An 11129-nucleotide genomic window follows, 5' to 3' on the forward strand; every position below is an offset into this window, starting at 1 on the left:
GACAAACATATGTTCTCATTCATTTGGGGAATATAAATAATAGTGAAAGGGAATAGAAGGGAAGGGAGAAGAAATGGGTAGGAAATATCAGAAAGGGAGACAGAACGTAAAGACTCCTAACTCTGGGAAACAAACTAGGGGTGGTGGAAGGGGAAGAGGGCGGGGGTGGGGGTGAATGGGTGACGGGCACTGAGGGGGGCACTTGACGGGATGCGCACTGGGTGTTATTCTGTATGTTGGCAAATTGAACACCAATAAAAATAAATTTATTATTTAAAAAAAGGGCATAGAGTTTCAGTTTTGCAAGATGAAGAGAGTTCTGAAGTTAAAAGGTGGGATGGTTGCACAACACTGTAAATATGCTTAATGCCTCTGAACTGGACTCTAGGGAATCAGTAAGATGGTAAATTTTCTCTTATGTATTTTACTAGAATTTTAATAATAATAATAAAGATATTTGCATTCTAAGAAGCGCCCTGATGCTAATGCTGCTGACCTATGAATCACACATTGAAGCAGCCTTACTTCAGAGGACTCGACCAACCATAAAAACATTGACATTGAAACCAAATTAGTTCTTAGGGATACCAGCTTCCCTCTTTATTGCTGGGTGACTTGGTGCTTATTCTCCATAAAGCAGATCTCTTAACCTCCCTGGGTCTTTGTTTTCATGTCCCAAAGATGAGACTTTGGATGAGACCCTGGACCAGGTGACCCTGTTTCCTTCGGGATAAGTGAGTACATAATTTGAATATGAAAGTGCTTCCAGGAGAGAGCTCCAGCCAACAGATGGAAAGACTGTGCAGTGTACACAGTGTGGATTTAGGATACTCCAGACTTTTCCAGTCTATGGGAAGGAAACAAATTCTTTAGGAAAATTAGGTTTATTCAAGATGGTTCTGAAGGTTTGGGATCAATGTTTAGAATGCCTGGAATTTGAGAAGTGATCATTGGAATCTCTGATTTCAGTGTTTGGTAGTTTCCAGAAATGTAGGAGTCTGGTAATTCCAGTATAGTTAATGTACAGTGTTAGATTAGTTTCAGGTGTGTTATATAGTATTCAACACTTCCACATATCACTTCGTGCTCATTGGCAGATATAACTTTTATTTTATTTTTTTTAAACTTTTTTTTTAATTTTTATTTATTTATGATAGTCACAGAGAGAGAGAGAGAGAGGCAGAGACACAGGCAGAAGGAGAAGCAGGCTCCATGCACCGGGAGCCCGACGTGGGATTCGATCCCGGGTCTCCAGGATCGCGCCCTGGGCCAAAGGCAGGCGCCAAACCGCTGCGCCACCCAGGGATCCCGGCAGATATAACTTTTAAATCCCAGTTCCTCTTTCCTATTATTGTGAAATATTGTTTCCTTAATGGCAATTAGACCCCCCCCCCCATGCTGCCTGTACAGTATTAATGGCTAGGGCTGGAGCTTGTTGCTAATTTGATTGTAAAATCCAATTAAACTTTAGATGCAACGGACTTCATAAAACTGGCACTTCTACAGCTATTATCAAATATACATATATGGCTTGTATAATAGACCTAGTAAAACTAATGATTACGTGGATACATGAACTTCATGTTTGTTTTTCCGTATTTGGGGGAAAAATCATAGAAAAATTCAGTTTCGAAAGAAAGAAAAGAAAGAAAGAAAGAAAGAAAGAAAGAAAGAAAGAAGAAGGAAGGAAGGAAGGAAGGAAGGAAGGAAGGAAGGAAGGAAAGAAAGAAAGAAAGAAAGAAAGAAAGAAAGAAAGAAAGAAAGAAAGAAAGAAAGAAAAAGAAAAATTCAACTTCCCCTCTCAAAGCTACCACCAGGCAAAGACCGATTGACTAGAACATGCTTTCTTACCTTTGCTGATCTCTGGTGGTACCAGCGGGAGTATTTAAAGAAGCCAATGAAAGTAGAAATGTAAGAGGGAAAAAAGTACATGGTGTTTGTGGAATGCATGGAATTTATAATACCCCAAGCATGTTTCCCTTAGACATGCAATTTAAACTACCCAGATGAAAACTGGTCCATTGGTGATAGTTATATATGTTTCCTCTCAAAAAAAAAGTTGCTATAGGTGCAGCAGAACAACCATATAATTACATTTGGCTTGGAAGCAACCTGAGTCAGGAATCTCATGCTAAATTTGCAACCCAGAAATTGCTCCAGTCAGAGGTAAACTCATGGCAGACCAGTAACAGATGCCACTAGAGAACGATACTGGTCTGCATCAAAGTGCTGTTCACATCCAGTTCTCTGGAGTTGATACTGGAGAACGGTAGAGACCCAAGGACAACTGGACCATGCCTGCCAGGGATCGGGTTATCAAGAGATAACTAAAGGCAGCCAAGGACATTGGATAAGCAGATGTGTTCTGTCCCTGGTGCTCTCTATATGACACTGAGTTTTATAGGCAAGGAGACAGGCTCAGAAAGACAAAACTTGCTGAGTCAAGAGGCTGGCTTGATGCCAAATCTTTTTTTTTTTTTAAGATGTTATTTATTTATTCATGAGAGACACCCACAGAGAGAGACAGAGGCAGAGACATAGGCAGAGGGAGAAGCAGGCTCCATGCAGGGAGCCCGATGTGGGACTCGATCCTAGGACCCCGGGATCACACCCTGAGCCAAAGGCCAACGCTCAACCACTGAGCCACCCAGGCATTCCTTGATATGCCAAATCTATGCTATTTTCACCACCTGCCTCTAACCCACACTGGGAGAAAGGAAGCACACCATGATCTGAGGCTTGAAAAAATGAACCAAAGGCACAACCACTGGAAGCAAGTGAGGGTCTGAAGCCTAAAGCAGGCAGAGGTGGAGGTGGGAGGTGGTCAGGGAAGCCCAGGACTTTGACTCCTGAGTAGGAGTGCCAGATAAAATGCAGGACATATGCAACATTTGGGACCTACTTGCACCAAAAACTATTTATTGCTTCTCTGAAAGGCAAATATAACTGGACATTTTGTATTTTTATTTGCTAAATTAGAAACACTATTTTTTTTAAGATATTGTTCATTTGTCTCATTTATTCATGAGACACACAGAGAGAGGCAGAGACATAGGCAGAGGGAGAAGTAGGGTCCCCGCTGAGCAGGGAGCCTGATATGGGACATGATTCCAGGATCCCAGTGAGGGGAACAGGGCTAGCAGAGGACAAAGTGCAGCTGATATTCCACAAACAACCCCCCCCCCCCCCCCCGCCGCCCCAGGGTTCCTCATGAAGTTTCTAATTGTCTTAATGTGAATGCCTTGCTGGAGGGAAAAACAATATTTAACTTGAGAACGCAAGGCCTCCAGTATAGTGTAGGTCTTCCTTAGCATATGAAAATCTTTTTGAAATCTCCCTTTTCCTTACCTCCCCTAATTCCCAGTTATATAATCAGCCACCCCTCACAGGCCCCCGGGGTAGCAGCTCTTCCTGTCCACGGATCATGTCCCTGTGCTTTAATAAAACCACCATTTTGCACCAAAAATGTCTGAAGAAGTCTTTCTTGGTCATGGGCTCTGGACCTCATCCAAATTCCAACTTCATCACCGGGATCACACCCCAAGCCAAAGGCATAGGCTCAACCATTGAGCCACCCAGTAGCCCCAACAACCCTACTTCTGAATGCCTTCTGTATCTGGTTTGTTTGAATTGGAGGCAGGGCCTTGAAGTTGTTCTTTCTTTCTTTTTTTTTTTTTTAAGATTTTATTTATTTATTTATGAGAGACAGAGAGAAAAAGAGAGAGAGAGAGGCAGAGACACAGGCGGAGTGAGAAGCAGGCTCCATGCAGGGAGCCTGACCTGGGACTCAATCCCAGGACTCCAAGATCGCGACCTGGGCCGAAGGCAGGCACTAAACCGCTGAGCCACCCAGGGATCCCCGAAGTTGTTCTTTCTAAGTAAATGTTTGATTGCTCTTATGAGGGACAAGTAGAGGATGAAAAGACAATAGAACATTCTCACATTTGAGAAGGATAGCATTCTACGTGGGGAGCCAAGACTGTGTGTGTTTGGAAAGACAAGTAATAATACAAGACCAGGTCAGAAACTTCAGTGGGCACACAGATCACCTGGGATCTGGTTACAAGGCAGATTCTCATTCAGTTGGTCTGGGGAGGGCTTGTAACACTTTGCATTTCTGACATGCTTCCAGGTCCTGTCCATACTGCTGGTCTGGGGCCACACTTTAAGTAGTATATGTAAACCACATAAGCTGAAAGGGTCGTTCAGACACTGGTGCTCTTCACAGATGGAGCTTTCCCCACTGGGATGGGGGACAGAGGCACTGGGGGCCAGCCTCTGAGGTCCTGCGGGAATCTGTGCTTCAGATACGAGAGTCTTGGGCACGTCTGTTATTGTCTGCTGCTGTTATAGTCCATCTATGGGTCTTAATTGTTTACTTTTAGCAAAAGACATACAAGAACTATTGACCCAGGGTGTCTCTCTTTTCTTTCAGTGGAAAGATTTCTGTATTTCTACAGTGGCTGGGCTGGCCATAGGGCCTTAGAACATTTATTTTCCTGCAGACATTTGTGCTCAAGGATGAGGAAGATCTTATTTCATCTTTCTATCTCCAGATCGAAGGAACCCCTTCCCACAATCTCACTTTTCAAAGCCTGGTTGTTTTTGAATTACAGGGAACAGGAGTGAATTGTGGGGCCAGAACCAGAGAGGCCGATAAGAAGCCAGCTGCACTGGGCCTGAGCCAACATCTGGGAGCAGAGAGGCTTCCCTGCCCATGATCAACAATGCAGATGCCACAGAATGAAACTGTTCTGGATTTCAAGGCCTAGCACCTCATAATTGACAAACTTGAAGGCAGATACTGGCTTCAGGGTCATCAGCAAAAATCTCTACTTCTCCTCTCTAGGTTTGGAAAGAAAGAGAAAAACTACTATGTATCTAGGGTCTGCTCTGTGTCAGGCACTGTGCCTAAATCTGTCATTGGATTCACACACACACACACACACACACACACACACGTTGAAGTAACAGGCAGAAAGCAGCTGGTTTTTAATTTTTCTTGAATTCATTTCATTTGTGAGAATAAATTTCTATCTCTAGAGTATGGATTTATACACTTCAAATCTTTTTGCTTTTGTTGATGCGGATGCCCTGATTAAACACAAAATTTGATTTTGGAAATTGTTCAGATAGGGTATAATCTTACCCAAGAAAAAGGCTTTGCAATTCCATTCCCTAGAAGAGACTGAGGCCGCCCCGCCCATTCAGTGGACGTGTCTCTGGAGGTATCACCCGATTCAGTTGACTCCGGCATCTCTTCCAATCCCATGACTCCTTTGTCTGCTTGTTTTACACTTGACTGGATGCTTTATCACTACATGAAGCAGTTCTCTTTGATGCCTTCTGGGAATAATAAATGCAACTGAATTATAGTTTTTAATTCAGCCACAAAGCCGAGAAGGGAGAAACAATCGTGTTAACTTGATTATTGAATTCTTTTGCAATTGTCAAGGGACAACAGAGGCTTCCAGACTATTGGGAAATATTTGGCTACTTCAAGGTGTACATTCCAGTCCTGTAAAGAGGTGATCCAGCTTAAAGCAGAACTTGAGAGTTCTCCACACCCTCCACTCCCCTGTACTGGTGTCCTTGGTATACAAGGTCTAATAATAACGCAGGTCCTTCCCACTCTGCCCCTCCCCTGCTAGTGAGATTGACAACAGGCATTGCTAGGCAGGGCAGAGGAAACTCTCTTTCAACCACTTAACTTTTTCCATTAACTACTTTGAGACCTACCTCATAAGGATGATTCGTGAAGGATAAGTCATAGGTAAAACCTGCCTAGCACAAAGCTAGACACAAGGAAGGCACTCAAAGACAATAGCCATTGTGATTTTTGCATCATTATAAATAGAAGAGGCTAGGGAGAGAGAATTTAAAGGCACCAAGGAGGGGTGCTGGGGTGGCTCAGTCAGTTGAGCACCGCCTTCAGCTCAGGTCATGATGATCCTGGGGTCCTGGAATGGAGTTCCAAGTCAGGCTCCTTGCTCAATGGGAAGCCTGCTTCTCCCTCTCTCTTCCCCTCTCCTCACTCATGCTCACTCACTCACTCTCTCTCAAATAAATAAATAACATTTTTTCCAAAAGTAATAAATTAGAGCACTGAGGAATGATAAGAAAGTAGGGAGGAGAGAGGTAAGTCAATAGCCTCTTAGACTGGTTCCTATCTCACATGGTTAGAAGCCAACCTCAGTCTTGCAGGCAGGTCTTAGAGGATGCCAGCAGGGAGAATGGGGCCACATAGACTTACCAACCAGGATGCCCATAGTTATCCACCACCACTACCAAGAAAGCAAAAGAGAATTGCCTCTCTGGCTCCTTCTGGGGCCACTGGCCTGGCACACCTGGCCTGTTAGAACAGTCTTACCTGAAGGCTGGGTTGAGCAAGGATGTCCCTGGACATACCCACAGGACTGAAATCCTTAACACTACCAGAGGCCATCCTAGGAAACAAGATGGAATAATATCTCCCCGACCAGTGTCTGGGTCTTTTTAAAGCCTTGTATTTTACAATTACTTGCTCTTGACTCTGGAAAAGGAAGGCATCTTGGGCCTGGCATGAGTAGCCCTGGCTTTTCACCCTCATCCTGGTCCTGTCTCTGGGAACCTTCATCCTCAGGGTTCTCAGGGCCTCAATTTCCTCTGTATAATCTCAAATGGTCATATGGCTCTTGGAATGTTGTCAAAAGGATTAAATCATATAGTGGATGTAGAACACCAGGAAGAGAGCCTGGTCCAAAGAAAATTCCTAATAAAGATTACTTTTCACTCACGACATTTGTCTGAAGAAATCTGTATGTCGGGGATCCCTGGGTGGCTCAGCGGTTTAGTGCCACCTTCAGCCAAGGGCCTGGTCCTGGAGACCCGGGGTTGGAGTCCCACTTTGGGCTCCCTGCATGGGGCCTGCTTCTCCCTCTGCCTGTGTCTCTGCCTCTCTCTCTCTCTCTCTCTCTCTCTCTCTGTGTGTGTGTGTGTCTCATGAATAAATAAATAAAATCTTTAAAAAAAGAAAAGAAATCTGTATGTCGTGTAGGACACTGATCCTTATAGGTATCCGTATTATATCCATATTATAGATATCCATATCTATGTCCTGATACCTGAAATTCCTCTGAGAAGGGACAAAGGTTTTTATAATTAAATATGAGGCTGAATGTACAAATTGTGCAGAGGGAGGTTTCATAAATCTGAGAACTTACTGTGGAGGGGAAGAGTGCTGTGATCAGAGAAGCCAGAGAGAACAGGATCCCTGCTGGCTTCTCAGATAAAGATGCCAGCGGTATTGTTGTCAGCCCAGGGCCTGTGTGTCAGCTCTGCAGGTCCTAAGACACAGTTGTATGAAGTGCCTCCAAAGGTAACATAACAGGAGAAAACTTCCTTTCGTGAAAAATACACGAGACAGCCTGAAAAAGAAGGAAATGCTGCCACACACTATAACATGGGTGGCCTTCGAAACCAAACGCAAAAGAACAAATATTGTATGATTCCACTTATATGAGGTACCTACGGTGACAAATTCACGGAGACATAAAATATAACAGTGTTCACCAGGGGCTGGGGGAGGGGGAATAGGAAACTATTATTTAATGGGTACACAGTTTCAGTTTGCGATGATGAAAAATTTCTACAGCTGGAGAATGGTGAGGGTCACACAGCAGTGTGAACACACCTAGGGCAGCTGAATTGTACATTTAAAATGGTTACAGGGATCCCTGGGATCCCTGGGTGGCGCAGCGGTTTAGTGCCTGCCTTTGGCCCAGGGCGCGATCCTGGAGACCCGGGATCAAATCCCACGTCGGGCTCCCAGTGCATGGAGCCTGCTTCTCCCTCTGCCTCTCTCTCTCCCTCTCTCTCTCTCACTGTGTGCCTATCATAAATAAATTAAAAAAAAATAAATAAATAAAAAATAAAATGGTTACAATGGTAAATTTTATGTTATGCATATTTTACCACAATAAAACAAAAAGGGGAGGAGCACCTGGGTGGCGCAGTTGGTTAAGCACTGGATTCTTGCTTTTGGCTCAGGTCATGATGTCAGGGTCGTGAGATCCAGCCCCACGTTAGGCTCCATGCTCCGCAGTCTGCTTTGAGATTCTCTCTACCTGCCTCTCCCTCTCTCATGCTCACGCGCACACTCGCTCTCTCTCAAATAAATAAATTAATCTTAAAAACACACACGTACACACAAAAGAGACATATATACAAACCAGAGATACCTAATTACTTTCAAGAAGAAAATAACTGCCTGGATTATCAGAATGTTTCTGATAGCTGGCCAACACACCCACAACCCTGGAGGTCAGAAACAAAAAAAGTCTGTTAGCAAAGCCATAATTAACACAGAGGGGTGATATTTAGAGCTGACTCAACTCATGAAGCTATGAATTCAGTCTACCATCAGCACTCCCTTTGGCAATTTCCCAGCCAGTTTTTCACAAACTAGTAGAGAGAAGAAATGATAGTATTTGTTAGCCCCAGAGGTAAACCACCCCTCTAGCTGCCCCAAGGGCTGAGCTAATTAACTCCTGGTTTCTACAACCCATCCAGGACACACAGCTCTGTCAGGAGGCCCGGAATATTCACGTTCAAGTACTAGAACGGTCTGCAAATTCCTTTCCTTTGCATGCTGCCTTATAAAACTGCTATATGAATTCTAGCTCATTTTTGCATTAAATCCTATTTCCTTGAGGTTATACCTCAACATCCTTAACTGACTTAGGAGTTTCTGAGATTTCCTCACAGGATCTTGACATTCTTTATGCCTAGCAGAGTCTGTAATACCTTATTTCATTCACTGTTGAGAGAAGGAGCTACTGGCTCAGGTAGGACAGCTTCTCACCTACAAGAGCAAGTCTTGCTGGACCTTCCTGCAGGAAGAGAAAGCCACAGGAAGATCACCCAGGAGTATTACCTTGGCATTGTGGGTTTATGCCAGTTTTATCTTGGAGAAGTGAATGGGCTGTGATAGCACATCAGAGATGGCCTGGGGCTGGGGTGGGAGCAGCCTTTGACTGGGACAAAGAAGTTTTTGTGGAATGGGAACATATTCTAAAACTACAGTGAGGTGATACTTGTACAACTATACACACTTACTTAAACTCATTGAACATTTTATGTATGTTATCCTCAGTAGTGTTTTCTATCAAAAATAAGAATGTGGAGTGCCAGGGTGGCTCAGTTGGTTAAGTGGCCAGCTCTGGATTTCCACTCAGGTAGTGATCTCAGGCTTTGCACTCAGCCAGGAGTCTGCTTGTCTCTCTCCCTCTGCCCCCCACTTCCCCAGCTTGCTTTCTCTTGCTCTCTCTCTCTCAAATAAATTAATTAATTAAATATTTTTTAAAAAAAAGAAATGTGACATTTGTAAGAACAAAAACAAAAAGCACTGAGCTGTAAACATTAGATTTGGCCCCTTTACTGTTCACTTAGTTAAAAAGCTTTATCTTAAAAAAAAAAAAAAAAGCATCAAATTCTAATAGTGTTATAATCTGAAAAAAAAAGAAGTCCTATACTTGCAAAGTTTTGGGGAGGATCCAATGGCACTGGATGAAAAGTGTCATGGGGAAAAAACAAAAACCAGAAAGCACAATATGCTGACTCAACATGGCTGTGGAGGGCAAGGCCTGGAAACACCAAATCCAAATCTGCTATTTCTTAAGCAACCAGGAAGACTATCTCCTGGCTATCTTCAGTCTCACAAGCTGAACACCAGGCTACTGCCAAATCTATTGAAAAGACCATGGATCCTGACTGCTGTGTCTGGGTTCAGGTCAGCCACTTACTAGCTTGTGATCTTACACAAATTTGCCTCATCTCTGTGTGTCTAGTTTTTCCAATCCCTAAAGCCGAATTGTCATTCCTGCTACAGCACAGCATTGTGGGAGCTTGGAATATGGAGTAACAGACTGGCTGAGCCTTACTTTCCCTAACTATAAACTGGGGAGATAGTAAATCTTTGTGGGTGTGTCTGGCCTGCATGTCTATTCTCTCCTCCTGGCAATACCAGTCCACTCCTTTAGGGAACCTCTTTTGCCTCTTCCCAGTAGTCAAACTGTGGCTGCAGCATCACCTCATTGTCAGCCCCTGGGCCATCTGGGATGAGGATGAGCCAATCATAAGCCTTGAAAGAACCTGAGGCCAACATAGAATGAAATCTGGGCAATCTGGATTGTCTGAAAGTCCCTGGATTCATATTTGTTCTTTCAAACATATGAGCTAATAAACCTTCTTTGTGTAAAAGCAACAGCCAACACCCCATGCCCCAAATAAAAAACCAAAACCAAAAACAAACCTCCTTCTCCCAATTTTGCTCAGGGCCAGCAGTTCACTGGGGAGCGGGGGAAAGCAACCATCTCTGACTTTGTCTTGAGTTTTTCCCTCTAGCCCTGGGTAGAGGAACTCACAAAGTAATCCCACGTTTTAAAATCCAAGCTGAAAAATAAATAAAATAAAATAAAATAAAATAAAATAAAATAAAATAAAATAAAATAAAATAAAATAAAAATAAAATCCAAGCTGGACTCCAAATTATCAACATTGAGTTAGGCAGGGTCAGGACGGGGTCATTGCGCCGTTTTCATCCTTTGTATGCTGAGGTTTAAACAAACAAAACAAATAGGCTTTAACTGAAACAGGGGAGATTCATCGTCGCCAAGAAAAGAAATTCTCACCTTCTAGAGAGCTAAATGCTTGAAATGGGAGAACAAAGTTGGCAATAGGATCTCCACCCACCCCAGTATCTTCTGGAAGAGAGGACCAAAGACCTCTAAGCTGCCCGCCCCCTACACACACACACTCCTTCTATGAGTATACTGAGCTGACTGTCTTCACTTGCCCAACTTTTTCTGTCCAAAGCTACGACTGTCTGATGATGGGACAGAGGTAGGGCCTTGAATGTTGCTGGGCGCTATTGGGCTCTCTGAGGTTCAGTTTCTTGGGCACCAGAGTTACCTCTGCCAGTTTGGGTAGCTAGGCAGTGGGCCCAAAGAGAACCTATCGAGAAGAATGAAGAGGTAAAAACTATTACAAGAAAGGCAGCAAGTTGTACGTATGGGGTTATTGGGTGATGAAACATGCTCTGGCACGGTGTCTGTGCCTCTGTCAGGTGCCTTTAGGGTGTGCTCGGAGAA

General features: G+C 43.7%; 2 long non-coding RNA genes across 2 annotated transcripts; one reads left to right on the plus strand and one right to left on the minus strand.

Annotated features, from left to right (window-relative positions):
* Positions 1 to 363: 363 nt before the first annotated feature.
* LOC118350388 (uncharacterized) lies at positions 364 to 5059 on the plus strand. The gene is made up of 2 exons (XR_004804050.2): positions 364 to 734; positions 4617 to 5059. It is a non-coding gene; the product is annotated as an uncharacterized LOC118350388 (long non-coding RNA).
* Positions 4926 to 10580, minus strand: LOC112641752 (uncharacterized). Its single transcript, XR_003124822.3, has 5 exons — positions 10292 to 10580; positions 8785 to 8870; positions 8220 to 8295; positions 7203 to 7406; positions 4926 to 5346 (listed from the first exon to the last, which is right to left on the minus strand). It is a non-coding gene; the product is annotated as an uncharacterized LOC112641752 (long non-coding RNA).
* Positions 10581 to 11129: the final 549 nt, after the last annotated feature.

The sequence above is a fragment of the Canis lupus genome, chromosome 12 (assembly GCF_003254725.2).
Source record: "Canis lupus dingo isolate Sandy chromosome 12, ASM325472v2, whole genome shotgun sequence".
Classification (NCBI taxonomy): Eukaryota; Metazoa; Chordata; class Mammalia; order Carnivora; family Canidae; genus Canis; species Canis lupus.